This window comes from Triticum urartu, chromosome 3, assembly GCF_003073215.2.
Source record: "Triticum urartu cultivar G1812 chromosome 3, Tu2.1, whole genome shotgun sequence".
Lineage (NCBI taxonomy): Eukaryota > Viridiplantae > Streptophyta > Magnoliopsida > Poales > Poaceae > Triticum > Triticum urartu.
In genome coordinates, this window is record NC_053024.1 from 468,603,211 (window position 1) to 468,617,632 (window position 14,422).

The 14,422-nt window shown below is 52.2% G+C and overlaps 1 pseudogene; it reads left to right on the plus strand.

Annotated features, from left to right (window-relative positions):
* Nucleotides 1-9,923: 9,923 nt before the first annotated feature.
* LOC125548494 lies at nt 9,924-10,933 on the plus strand (annotated as a pseudogene).
* Nucleotides 10,934-14,422: the final 3,489 nt, after the last annotated feature.

Genomic DNA, 14,422 nt, shown 5'->3' on the forward strand with positions numbered 1-14,422 from the left:
TTTCTCTCGGAATTGCTGGATTAGGAGTCGACACTGTCGAGTGGTATGCTTTGGGTAGATGAAATTACCCTCTTCATCTTTCTTGGTGTGAATGAGGCACGGTAAATCCAGCACATCATTTCCATCCTGATCTTTTACTTTCTTGGGATTCCACGGTCCTTTGGGTTTCCCCTTGAACTTCCCTTGAGTCACGGCCAAGGCTTCACCAGGAGCGGCTGGCTCGGCTTTGCGCTTCTGCTTCCGATTGGAGTTTCCTCGTCCAGTTTCGTGGGCGACTGTTTTGTGCTTGCCACTCCGGAGTCGGTCTTGTTCTTCACCATTGGCGTACTTGGTGGCGATCTCCATCATCCAAGTCAGAGTCATATCCCCTGTCCGACCGAATTTCAGATTCAACTCCCGATACTTAACGCCTTCTTTGAAGGCACAAATTGCTTGGTGATCTGACACATTCTTCACTGTGTGATGCAACGTGATCCACCTCTGGATATAATCCCTCAAAGTTTCATTCGGTTTCTGAACGCAACACTGTAATTCTATCAACCCTGCTGGCCGCTTGCAAGTACCTTCAAATGTTCTGACAAATACTCGAGCAAGATCTTCCCAAGTATAAATACTACCAGGAGCTAACTGATTCAGCCACACCCTGGCCGAACCCTCTAGCATCAAAGGAAGGTGCTTCATGGCCACTTCATCGTTGCCGCCCCCGATCTGAACAGCCACTCGGCAATCTTCAAGCCAAGTGTCAGGCTTGGACTCACCAGTGAACTTACTGACTCCAGTCGCCAACCTGAAGTTGGGAGGAATCACCACAGCCCTGATGGCTCTACTGAAGCACTCTGGGCCTGAGACGTGCACTCTGCTGCTGGTTGGGAAATCTCTATCGGGGCCTTCTCTGTGAGCCCTGTTTCTGTCGACCAGACCCTGAACGAGAATAGATCTCGTATCAAAGCCCGGTTCCCTGGGGTCGACTGGAATCCTTCGCCCACCACTGTGAGGGCGTTTGTCATCCTGCCGCTGAGGCACGTATGATCCACTCCTTGGGGGAGGCGTGGGCCCTCGACGACGATCTTCGTGATCGAGTCGGTGATCATACTGCTCACGGTTTCTGTACTGGTCTCGTCGGTCTCCACGTCCCTCACGCCTCGGGGGCGATCTTGGGCTGTGAGCCGACTGGACTGTGTCTGCTACCATGGATCTACTGTGAATCCTATTCCGCGACTGAGATACTACTGTATTCTGCTCTCCTGCGGCTCGGAGCAAAGCCCGGATCTGCACCAAACCTCGACCAGCTTCTGACTGGGAAGATTGAATTGACTCCGCTATTTGGGCCGCAGCTGCGAGATTCTGGATTGGAGTTCGGTATATGTAACACCCTCGATGCGACTATAGCTCCCACGTGTCGAGGCACGACTTAGAGACATAATCGCATTGAAGGCATATGTCGCAAGTTAGGCAATCTTCACAACATCCCATGTAATAATAATAATAAAAGGGGAGATAACATAGTTGGCTTACACTCGCCACGTCAATCAAGTACATAAATAACATTACATCATCCAACACACTCATGGCCCGACTACGGCGCCAAAATAAAGAGAACCCAACATGCGACAACGGTCCCAATCACCCCCAACTGGGCACCACTACTGATCATCGGGAAAGGAAACGTAGTAACGTTGAGAGTCCTCGTCGAACTCCCACTTGAGCTCATACGCGTCTCCTGGAGCGGAATCATCAGGCCCTGCATCTGGTGTAATAGTAATCTGTGAGCCACAGGGGCTCAGCAATCTCGCACCCTCGCGATCAAGACTATTTAAGCTTATAGGTGTGGCAAGGTAAAATATGAGTGGAGCTGCAGCAAGCGGCTAGCAAATATGGTGGCTAACTTATTCGTAAAAGAGAGAGCGAGAAGAGGAGGCAAAGCACGAGCGAGAAACTAGAGAGCAACCTGCGCAAACATTACTCCAACACCGTGTCCACTTCCCGGACTCCGCCGAGAAGAGGCCATCACGGTAACACACTCAGTTGATTCATTTTAATTAATTAAGGTTCAAGTTATCTACAACCGGACATTAACAAATTCCCATCTGCCCATAACCGCGGGCACGGCTTTCGAAATTTCAATCCCTGCAGGGGAGTCCCAACTTAGCCCATGACAAGCTCTCACGGTCAACGAAGGAATAGACCTCCTCCCAAGACATTCCGATCAGACTCGGTATCTCGGTAACTCAAGACACTTCGACAGGTTAAAACAAGACCAGCAACACCGCCCGAATGTGCCGACAAATCCCGATAGGAGCTGCACATATCTCTTTCTCAGGGCACACTCAGATTGTCTAAACTTCCGGTAGGCCAGCCCAGAGTTGCCCCTGGTAGCCACCGGCGGCTGACGGTTTTGACCAACACTCAGAGGAGCACTGGCCCGGGGGGGTTAAAATAAGATGACCCTTGAGTCTGCAGAACCCAAGGGAAAGAAAAGGCTAGGTGGCAAATGGTAAAACCAAGGTTGGGCATTGCTGGAAAAGTTTTAATCAAGGCGAACTATCAAGGGGTTCCCATTATAACCCAACCGCGTAAGGAACGCAAAATCCGGGAACATAACACTGATATGACGGAAACTAGGGCGGCAAGAGTGGAACAAAACACTAGGCGAGAGGACGAGCCTTCCACCCTTTACCAAGTATATAGATGCATTAAGATAACATGGCAATATAATGATATCCCCAACAAGTAAATAAATGTTCCAACAAGGAACGGCCTCCAAACTTCACCTACAACTAGCAACGCTATAAGAGGGGCTGAGCAAAGCGGTAATATAGCCAATCAACGGTTTGCTAGGACAATGGTGGGTTAGAGGTTTGACATGGCAATTTGGGAGGCTTGCAAGCAAGTGGTAGGCATCGTAGCAATGGCATAGCAAAAGAGCGAGCAAACTAGCATAGCAAAGATAGTAGTGATTTCGAGGGTATGATCATCTTGCCTGCACAGTTGTCAGAGTTGACTGGATCCTCGAAAGCAAACTCAACGGGCTCCTCGTTAGCGAACTCGTCTCCCGGCTCTACTCAAACAATACAAACAAGCAACAAGGATACAATCAACCACGTGCAAACTCAAACAACACGATGCAAAGATGATATACTATGCGGGATGCGATGCGGGATGCAAAATGTAAGATATGACAGGGAATGCATGAAGCTGGCCTAAACTTGGAATTCCAAGGGTGCCACTGGAAAGATGAGATGAAATCGCTTGAAAACGATATAAAGAACGCCGGAATCGGAGTTACGGTTTGGAAATGGCAAGCGATTCAAAAATGACACCGGTCTGCAATTTACAGCAAGTAGGCATCTAAATGCAACGAAATGAACATGCTACAGCACCCAAACATGACAACAAAATACATGTGTAGGGATGCACACAAGATGCTTAACAAAAGTCTAGCACTGGGCTACGGCCAATTCATCCATTAACAGGTTCAAACAAGCATGGCAAAAACGCAAATGGTAAAACAGATCTCAGACTTAGTGAAATTAACACTTGTCTGGAATTTCAGATCATATAGCCCTCTTCGGAGCAACAAACAACATACTACAGGACCTGAACATGACAAAGAAAGACATGGCATGGAGCTACTCAACAAGCTTAACAAAAGTCCCTTAGTGACCTTGAGCCAAAAGGATCACAAAATATACTAACAAGCACACGAACATAGCAAAAACATAATCAGTTTTCAGACTTAGTGAAAACTGGGACATGCTGAAACATAACTCACGAAGGCATGTTTACGAGCTCGATGAACTCACTACGGTGCAAGTCATGGCAAGACAAGCATACATCCCTTAAGAAGGCACAAAATACAAGCTATACATGGCAAGAACAATGGCATAGCATGCACGGATCAACTACAATAACATCGGCAAAATCGCAAACAAGTTGACGATCTGCCCAGATTCGCAACGAAGCAAAAGTAGAGCTCGATTGACTCAAGCTAGTGTGCTCCATAATTGCAAAAAAAGACATGTATGGATAGAGCACTATAACATTAACAAAACTCCCTTACTGATCATCCTCAAAAGAGGCACGGATCACTAGGAAACAACTAGAACATATGGCATCATGAACTAAACAGTCCCAGGACTTAGTGAAATCACTAAGTCCCTGAAAACAGAATTAGCAAGTGCACCACTTTGCAAGCTTGCACAAGTCACCACACACATCCTAAAAATACATGGGTTGCACCTCTGGATAGATGACAAAACCTTTAACAAAACATATGAAGAACTCACGGGCATATCATGCACACATAAATCATGGCAAAAATGACAAAAGTGCTAAACGGAGTAACAGATCCGACAATTAACTCAAGTAGCCCTCTTCTAACAGCATTTCGGGCATCAAGATGAACTCTAATGAAAATGATGCAATGGAATGAAATGATGTTCTCTCTGAGATGAACATTTTGATATGCTATATGCCCAAATCGGAGCTACGAATGCAAAGTTACGGGGCCGCGAACATGAGCATATGAACTAAAAAATATCCGGGACTTGGTAAAAAAACTACCCCAGATCTGGATCTAGGGTTTACTGTAGCGGCACGGAAACCGAGGCATGCCGGAGACTTCGCCGGAACAGAGGAGCGCGGTGGCCGGAGCGAAGGCCGGCGACGAGGGGAGGGCGGTGGAGTGCGGCGGCCGGGGCGAAGGCGCGGGGCGGCGCGGGCGAGGGCGGTGGCCGGCGCCGGTGGACGGGGCGACGGACGCCGGTGGCAGCCGCGACGGTGGCTGGTGCCGGCGTCGGTGGCGGGCGGCGCCGGCGCGGTGGCAGAGCGGGGCGGCGGGCATCGGTGCACGGGAGGACGAAGGCGGCGCCTCCCGGGCGGCGGCGCGAGGAGATGGGCCCGCGCGGGCCGGCCTCGGGCCCCGCGGGCCGCGGCGGAGAGAGAGAGCCGGCCAGGTGAGCTGGCGGCACCCGATTGGCCTGGAGCGACGGCGGGGATGACGTGGCGAGCTCCTATAGGCCGGAGTGAGGTGGCGGGTGGGCGGTGGACACGTCCGGCGCGGCGTGGACACGTCCGGCGCGCGGAGCTGCAGTTTTTAGGGCTTCGGGGAGGAAGAAGATCCGAAAACGGAGGGGTGTATATATAGGCATAGAGGGAGCTAGGAGAGTCCAAATGAGGTGCGGTTTTCGGCCACATGATCGTGATCGAACGCTCTAGGACATGGAGCAGAGTTTGGTGGGTTTTGGGCCAAATTGGAGGGGTGTTGGGCTGCAACACACACGAGGCCTTTTCGGTCCCTCAGTTAACCGTTGGAGTACCAAACGAAGTCCAAATGGTACGAAACTTGACAGGCGTCCTACCGGTAGTAAACCAAGGCCGCTTGACAAGTCTCGGTCCAATCCGGAAATGTTTAATCCCCATACACGAAAGAAAGCTAGAATTGACCACCGGAGGAGAACGAAGCGCCGGAATGCAAAACGGACAACGGGGAAAATGCTCGAATGCATGAGACGAACACGTATGCAAATGCAATGCACATGATGACATGATATGAGATGCATGACAACGACAACAACACACGGAGACAAAAACCCGAACCCGAGAAAATAAGATAACTTAACGCCGGAAACGGCAAGAGTTGGAGTACAAATAGGGAAAGTTACATCCGGGGTGTTACAGTATACCTGAGTCGGAGGTGGAAAAATTTGACGTTGACTCGATTCGGGAGCACGCTGTCGAGCACGCTCGTCGAGTGCGCGCTGGAGGTTCTCTAGTCGAGTGCGCTCGGCCAAGTTGGCCAAGCGTGCCTCCTCCAAGGCCTGGGCCTCAGGGGTTTCTCCAACGATAGGAGTGTGAAGTGCATCCATGTTCCGGCGGCGAAGTTCCTCCCTCCTCTGTGAAGAGAGGGGTTCGGGTCGGTACTCTTCATGGACACACGACGGATCGCCGTCACCATCGCCTCCGTCCTCACGAGTGAAGCCAGGAGGACTACATGGTCCATTGACCATCTAAACTTCCGCCGCGGGGTCGCTGCTGTCGCACTCGGATGCAGTCTCTACGAAGCCAGTCGAACATGCCATAGAGAGTTTCGTCGGGCTCGATTGCCGCGACCTGGGGGGTGGCCGGTTGGCGAGCCACCGCATGCCTCACCCACCGCTGAAGCCTCGACTGACCAGAACGTTTGCCCCGGCGGGCTGCAGGGAGGGAGGTCGGCACGGGAGCCGACCGATACTGAGTCGACGGCTGCCGTAGGAGGACGCCACGGACACACGCGCGAAAGTGCGTTGCCCCGCAGACGGGGAGCATCTCGACGTCGAGTGGCGCTTCCTGGAGCCAAGCGTAGTCGTCGGCGATGAATACGAGCACACCGAGACGGATCTCGTGGCCCTTGGCCAAACCTCCGCCTGAAACCATGTTGATGGGGATCGGAAAAAATCACAACTTCTCCAACAAGTCGCTAAGACACCTGCCCCATGTTGGGCGCCAACTGTCGTGGTTCTAAGTCTGACAGTAGAATGGGGGGTAGGAATATAGATGCAAGATCCTAGATATGGAGGAGTTGTACACGCGAGTTTTACGAGTTCAGGCCCTTCTCGGAGGAAGTAACAGCCCTACATCTCGAAGTCCGGAGGCGGTCGACTGGATTATATACGCGTGTGTTACAGAAGGTGCGAACCCTTGTGCCGATGGAGAGGCGTGGCTTATATAGAGTGCACCAGGACCCCAGCCAGCCCACGTCACAGAGATTTTAAGGTACATAAAGATGGAGACGTTACTGGTAACGCCTGCAATAAAGATACATAATGACCATTAAAGCTATGACTTAATTCCTGGACGTTGCAGAGTGGAGTGGCTCTAGATCTTCTGGTAGTTGAGTGATTATCTATACGGTCGAGTGTCTTCAGGATTGTCGAGTGAAACATAACTTCGTAGTCGAGTGGATGATGATTTTTCTTCGAATGCTCCTGGTTCCTTTAGGGATGTCCTTGGGGAGGGTATCTTGGACAGATCCATGACCCTGCCCTAGATACATAGCTTCATCAGTGGACACACGGCGGTGACCATAAATGGTGAAATGGGCAATTTCTTTCGCAACAAGCGCGCCCTTAGGTAAGGGGACCCGAGCTCGCCTTTGATCTTTAATTTTGTTGCGGATGCTCTAGCGGCTATGATTAAAAAGGCCAGTGCTGCGGGTCACATTAAAGGGTTAATCTCTGACCTCATCCCCAGCGGCGTGACTCACCTGCAGTACGCAGATGACACGATGTTGTTATTCGAGCCGGACGATCATAGCATTGCATCGATTAAGTTATTGCTGCTAACTTTTGAGATATTGTCCGGGCTAAAGATCAATTTCCTCAAAAGTGAAGTGATCACCATAGGGATGGATGATCGCGAAAGTAGGCGGGTTGCAAACTTGCTCAACTGTAAACTTGGGACGTTTCCGATCAAATATCTAGGACTGCCTATTTTGCACAAGAACCTGACCATAGCCAAATGGGCGCCTCTTTATGGCAAAGTGGTGAATCGGGTTAGTCCGTGGAGAGGGAGGTTTATGTCTTCAGCCGCTAGGTTAATTTTGACCAATTCTAGCTTATCCTCCCTTCCTCTCTTTACGATGGGCTTGTTCCTCCTTGCTGGTGGAGTGCACGCCAAGCTGGACACACCGCGCGCCCGATTCTTTTGGGAAGGAACTGGGACGAAACGCAAATACCACTTGGTAAAGTGGGTTGCGGTTTGTAGACCGAAGAAGTTCGGTGGCTTGGGGATCATGAACTCGAAACTTATGAATGTTGCCCTGCTTACCAAATGGTGGTGGCGACTCACCCAAAATGAGAAGGGCCTCTGGGCGGATATCCTTCGGGCAAAATATTTCCCGGACGGCAATCTGTTTAAAGCCAAGCCCAAGGGATCGTCGTTTTGGAATGGCCTCCAAGCCGTGAGACCGGCATTTGCGGTCGGGGCTCACTTTTCAGTCAACAGCGGAAAGTCTACGCGTTTCTGGCTGGACTGTTGGAGGGGCCAAACTCCGTTGTGGCAATCACACCCGGAGTTGTATCAGCTTGCCACGGACACGCACATTCTGGTTGCTGATGCCCTGCGAGTGCACCCTCCGGCGATATCCTTCTATAGAACTCTAGAGGCAGGAGAGGCCGAGGAGTGGAATGCACTTGTGGCTGAGCTCGAGGGGAAGAGGCTCAACCAGGAGAAGGACGAGATCTCGTGGAGGCTAACGGCTTCACAGGAATTCTCGGTCAAATCATTATACGAGAAGCTTACGGAGGGGAATGAGCTAGATATGGCTAGGGGCTCTGGAAGGCTGGCATTCCCCTTAAGGTCAAGATTTTTATGTGGCAAATGTTCTGCAATCGCCTTCCAACCTCGGACAATGTGGCCAAACGCAATGGGCCGGCAAATGGGACATGCGCCATCTGTGGTCTTGGGAAAGACGCTAACCACGTATTCTTCAGATGTTGTCTCGCTAGATTTGCGTGGAGTGCGGTCAGAGATACTTTTAATCAGAATTGGAACCCGCAAACTAGTGTCGATATGCTTAACTTGCTATCCGCACAGAGGGGTGCGAATGCGAGAGTGGTTTGGCGCTGCGTAGGGGCAATGCTTTGGTCCATTTGGACTGCGAGGAACAAAATTACTATCGAACACAAGTTTCCTGCTCACCCCGCTGAGATTCTTTTCAAATGTCATCTTTTCCTACAGGCTTGGGCGCCATTGGGGAAGCAGTGTGACGAGGAACGCATGATCGAGACGATGGAGCAAATCAAGTTGTGCATGACGAGAGCAAGACTTCAAGAACAGCAAGCTTGAGCCTTTTGCGTTTAGTTCTTTTGGTGTCGTGAACCTTGATATGAGATATCACCGCTTGTTTGAACTATTAGCCTTATCTTTGCCGGGACGTTGAGCCCGCTGAACTGATGCCTGTTTGGTCTGTAAACTTAAACTTATGTGGATGCTGCCTTGTGGCTTTATTTATTTAAAGCCGGACGCTTCGTGCGTCTTCGTTCCAAAAAAAACACTCATTATGTCTCGTATGTCTTTGATGCTATTATTGAGTTTAATAAAAATGTCATTTACTAATAATAAAACACAATATCTAAACGGTGAATGTTACATTTTTCTTCGAACTACAGAATGACTCGTGCGTCATCGGTTTTTCAACACTCGGTTGTGACTTTCTCAAGAAGTGACGGGGATGGACCGGCTCAGTTTTTTCTTCCTCTCCTTGCTCGCTCTCACCCACCCCACCGCCGCTCTCATCCCGCCGCTGACCCCTCCTCTTCCCGACCTCCATTGGTGCAGGACAAGCTATCTATCCCGCCTCCAACTCCCACCACAACTGAACCAGTTCTTTGCCATGAGGCTGTGACGGTCAACGGCAAGCAAGAGGAGTGATAGTTCGCAACCGGATCTCGTGGGTGAAGTAGATCGAAGTGCTAGAAGCCATCAACAGACTAAGCATATGTGTTGTTTTGCATGTTTGAATAACCAAAATAGCCTTCAAATGGTGAATTAAGAGCTGCCGATTATGACACTATGCATATCGGATGCATGAGCAACAACAAAAATGAAAATAGAAGGAGAATTTTGAGGCATATAACTGTAGTCATAGGCTACACGTATTATTGTGTCGATGTGTTCAACTAATCATCTGATTGTATCCATTGTTCTATATTGATCTATTATAAACAAAATTTAATTTAAAAATTGGAAATAGAAGGAGAAGGGGTAAAGGAACGTGGGTTACTGGAACACAAGCCTCACACACCATCGTGGTTATGTTCGCCAGCCATATACGTGCACACATCATCAGGATCTTATATATTTAGACCTCCCCCTCAAAAAAAATATTGAGACCTCCACAGATAACCCATCGATCTTTGATGTAAAAAAAAAACATCGATCTTTATATATTAGCGTACTGCCCTAGTCAAACTACGTACAACAAATTCGTCGTGATAGGCTCACGTTCCCTCCCGGCCGGCCGGGAATATCTGCAGCGGGTACACGGCAACATGTCATCTCTTCTCTTCCGACTTGGGCGATCCTTGTGGAATTTGGTCAAGCAAAAAATACTGCACCCAGCCAGGAAGCCTCGACGCAATCTTCCCGTCCTTCGCGGCGACTTCAAGAGGCCGGCGCTTAACTGCCCCAGGTACATCATCTCCACGATCTGCGAATTCGCTCTCTTGATCTGGCTGTTCGGGACGGCGTACTGCTACTTGACTTACGACCTGCCACGCGAGTTCTCCGTCCACTTGGCGTCGATCCCGAGCAACGGCAGCGCGGGGGCTCCGGCCGCGACGACGTCCGTCCCCGGGGCCTTCGACGTCGTCCTGCACGCCGGCAACCGCCGCGCCGCGGAGAGGTGCTACCACCACGGTGACGTACGGCGGCTTCACCGTCGCGTCGGGCCGCGCGCCCGACTTCTGCGTGCCGTGGAAGGGGGCGCGCGAGGTGCCGTTCAGGCTGGCGTGGGACTGGGACGACGGCGCCGGGCTGCCCGAGCACCTGCGTGGCCGCATCGCGGCGGCGGAGAAGGTCGGCGCCGTGGAGTTCGAGGTCCAGGTGAGGCTCCTCCGGGGAGGCGACGCTCGCTCCGGCACGGGCACGCCGACGTGGATGTGGTGCAAGGCGAGGATGGGTGGCGCGCCTGGCGCCGTCACGCCCTGGCCCTGCGCCGTGTTCGCTCCGCAGAACTGGTTTTCGCCCTTGGCCTAGCCGCCTCAGTCAATGCAATCAGTAATTCTTTTCTTTACCTAGTACAGTACTTGGCTAACATTGATAGTACTCCAACGAGCTTTATTCCAAGCACGACACGATGTTATCAATGTCCGCTTCTCAAATGACCTGCCTAGTGTCTGCCAGTGAAAACATTGGAGATTTATTTTTTAGGATTTATTTTTAGGATAAAACATTGGAGATTTTCTAAAACGAAAACATAGCCGTTTTCTTATGACAAACTTGGATTGTAGATTAGAACAATAGGGCAAAGGCTCCACATGAATGCAAGCACCCATGGTCCTTGAGAAAAAGGGTTTCATCCCGCTTTATAGATAAAGCACCATCACCAACATATTTAAGTAAAATACAAACGCACTCCACCACCACACTCAACGCACGCACCCAAGGCGAGATACAAAGGTGCCGAGCACCGAACACATCACCCCAACGACGACTAAACACCCTAATGATAAGCCGAAGACTACTATGAAAATGAACAATCAACCGAGGAGCGATGAGACGGACATGGCCAAAGCGGGGACTCCAAGACGATGCCCTCAAGAAGGATACGATCGTGGAAAGCCGTCATCGTCAGATCCAGAAGATCAAGTTTTCACCCGGAGTGACGCGTAGGAGGTGGGAGCACCACGACTAAGCCTGCAGGGAGGGGAACGACGTCCGCGGACGCCGCCTCCGTCGGCCAGTTTCGAGACTGGTCAAGTGGTGAACCCCGGTGCTCCAACCTCACCGTCGCAACCCCGCTTCCCCAACCACCCGCAGCCATGCCGCCCAAGCGACCGTGGCTGCCCGCTCGCACCCAAGCCACGCGGTCAGCCCACGACCAACGCGCATCCCGCCGCCAGAGCCGCCGCTCTGCCTCCAGACCGCCCAGATGATCACCAAAGGCCGAGACTTTGAGCAAATCCGCACCCCAACTGCCTCCGAGACCGCCGGCCAACCACCTCCACCTCAAGCAAAGCCGAAACCGAGAACACATGAGGATGGGGAAGAGGGGAGGGGGAGGAATGGCCAACGGCCACGACCGACAACCACTTGGGCCGGCGACGGGTAGCTCGGCCGGAGCTCCCGTCCTTCCAACCAGCTCTCCGCCCCGAAACCACCGGTTTCGCCCCACCCTGCCATAGGTCCGGCCCCGCGCGAAACCACGGCAGTGGCCCGTGGCCGGAGCAGAGGAAGCAGAGCTCTCACCGCCACGCCCATGGATGACCACCAGAGGGATCTCTCGTGCCATACAACGCCGACCAGCCGCAGGGCCCGACCGGGCAGCGGCGCACGCATCCACCAGCTGCCCCCCCCCCCCGCCCACGAGCCATGGCAGGAGAAGCCAACCGCGACCCAGGTCGCCCGCGACCCGCGGCTCCGGGGGCGGATCTGGGCGCGCCGCCGGATGCAGCCGCCGCCACCACCAGCCTCCAGCCCGCACCACCTCCGCGCTGCCCGTCGCATCGCCGCCACGCCCCGTCGCCAGCCCACGCTGGAGCGCCGTCGAGCTGCTGCGCCCAGCGCCAAGCGCCGCATCCAGACTGGGGGATCCGGCCCGCGCCGTACCCCTCGAGCGCGGAGACAAGAGAGCCCCGTCGCCGCCCGCGACGGGCGGGCTTCGCCCGCTCGCGCCCTTCGGCGGCGGCTAGGGAGGAGGGAGTGGGGGAGGGAGCGACCGGCGGCGGTGCTAGGGTTAGGCCCCCCGGACGCCCACGGGAGCGTCACGGGAGGAAGGGGGAGTTTCCTAGCACCCATGGTCCTTGCCTCGAAAGAAAAGAACTACTCATCCTTTTAAGAGGAAGGAATACATGCTAGCCACCTGTGCGAGATTATGCATTTTTTTGAAAGGAGGCAAAAGATTTGCCTCACATATTAATTAAGAGAGAAGAAAGAGTTTGAGGGATTACAACACCGCCTTACAAAGGGACTACTCTACCGGTATGATTGAACTCAACTTCTTAGCACCGGCGGCGACCCAAAGTGCCACCTCCTCTTTGATGAGGGCTAGAATTACAAATGGCGGGGCACTTTTGTGGCGGAACACCCTCGCATTACGTTTGTTCCAGATAACCCAAGAGGTGAGCAATGTGAGGGAGGCCACCGCCTTCCTGTTGGGGACTGAGTAGTCGGAGAGCGCGATCCACCACTCCTTGGCGGATTCAAAGTGCTGCCAGCTTGCGGTATCAATGCTTTCAATCTACAGCCACCCCTTGATCATGTTCCATACCCGGATGGTGAACCGACATCGGAAGAGAAGGTGATCCACTGTTTCCTTCTCACGCCTATAGAGGGGGCAAATGCCACAGTTTGGCCATCCACGTTTGGCCAATCGGTCAGCGGTCCACACTCTGTTTTGGGCGGCCAACCAAGCAAAGAACTTCACTTTGGGAGGGGCCCAAACTTTCCAAATAACATGCTCCAGAGGCGAGCGGATCATGCCATGAAATTGCGCCTTGTAGGCAGAAGCCGCGGTGTAGAGTCCACTGTCAGTATGCTTCCACACAATCTCATCCTCCACGTCGTGTTGCAATTGGAAGCCCTGAATGCTAGACCAGGGCAGGAGGAATTGGCTGAAATGGTGAATCGAGAAATTGTGTGACAACTTTATTTTGGATATCCACGCATTGTCCAATAAAGCCTCTCTGATTTTTCAATTCTTCCTTGTGGCGGCACCATAAATGAGCGGAGCAATGTCTTTGGGCTTTCTCCCATGCACCCAAGGAGCATCCCAAAAAGGTGTGCGGGCACCATTGCCAACAGTGATGGTGGAGAAGGCGTAAAAAAGATCATAGTCCTTGTCGTCGCACGGGTTCCCCAAACCGACCCACATCTTGGACGGCTCCTTCCACTCAAACCAAAGCCAACGCAACCTTAGTGCCCTCGCAAATTTTTCCGTGTTGAGTACGCCAAGGCCCCCAAACTCGGAAGGCCTACACACGATATCCCAGTTCACCTTGCATTTGGCACCGATTGTCTTATCCGATCCTGCCCAAAGGAAGGCCCTCTGAAGCTTTGTGAGCTGCCGTAGAGTGCCCGTCGGCACAATGAGTGGGGTGATGAAGTAGACCGCCAAGGAGGAGAGCACGGACTTGACCAAGGCCGCCCTCCCAATGGTGGTAATATTTTGACCGTCCCAGCCGCCTAGCTTTGCTGCCGCCTTGTCCAAGAGGAACTGGAAGTCCACTGTTTTGAGTTGCCAAATAGATAAGGGTAGGCCCAAGTATTTGATGGGGAAGGAAGCAGCCACAGCAGGTAAGATTTGGGTGACGTGCGGCAGGTTGATGTTTCCGCATCGGATTGGGATGACCGAACTCTTCAGGAAGTTTGTGCACAGACCAGTGACGTTCGTTGCTCCGCTTATATCCACGATCATGCATTTCTAAAGTTTTGCACGTACAGAACTGCATGCTTACCAAACATACGCTGCAAGTTTTCCTACTGTATGATTGATGAATGAGAGATTACCCCACCTATATATGTATACCGTGTGGTTAATTGAACTGAACCCACCTATATCAAGCAATCCTACATACAGTATGAGTTATTTCCAACTGACCAAGAAAGTATGCAAGGATATCACTTCGCCAATGTCCAAGTATTGGTGGGGAAGCTCCATTGACAAGAGATCTCTACACTGGCTGGCGTGAGATAAACTGACAGAGCCAAAAATCAAAGGCGG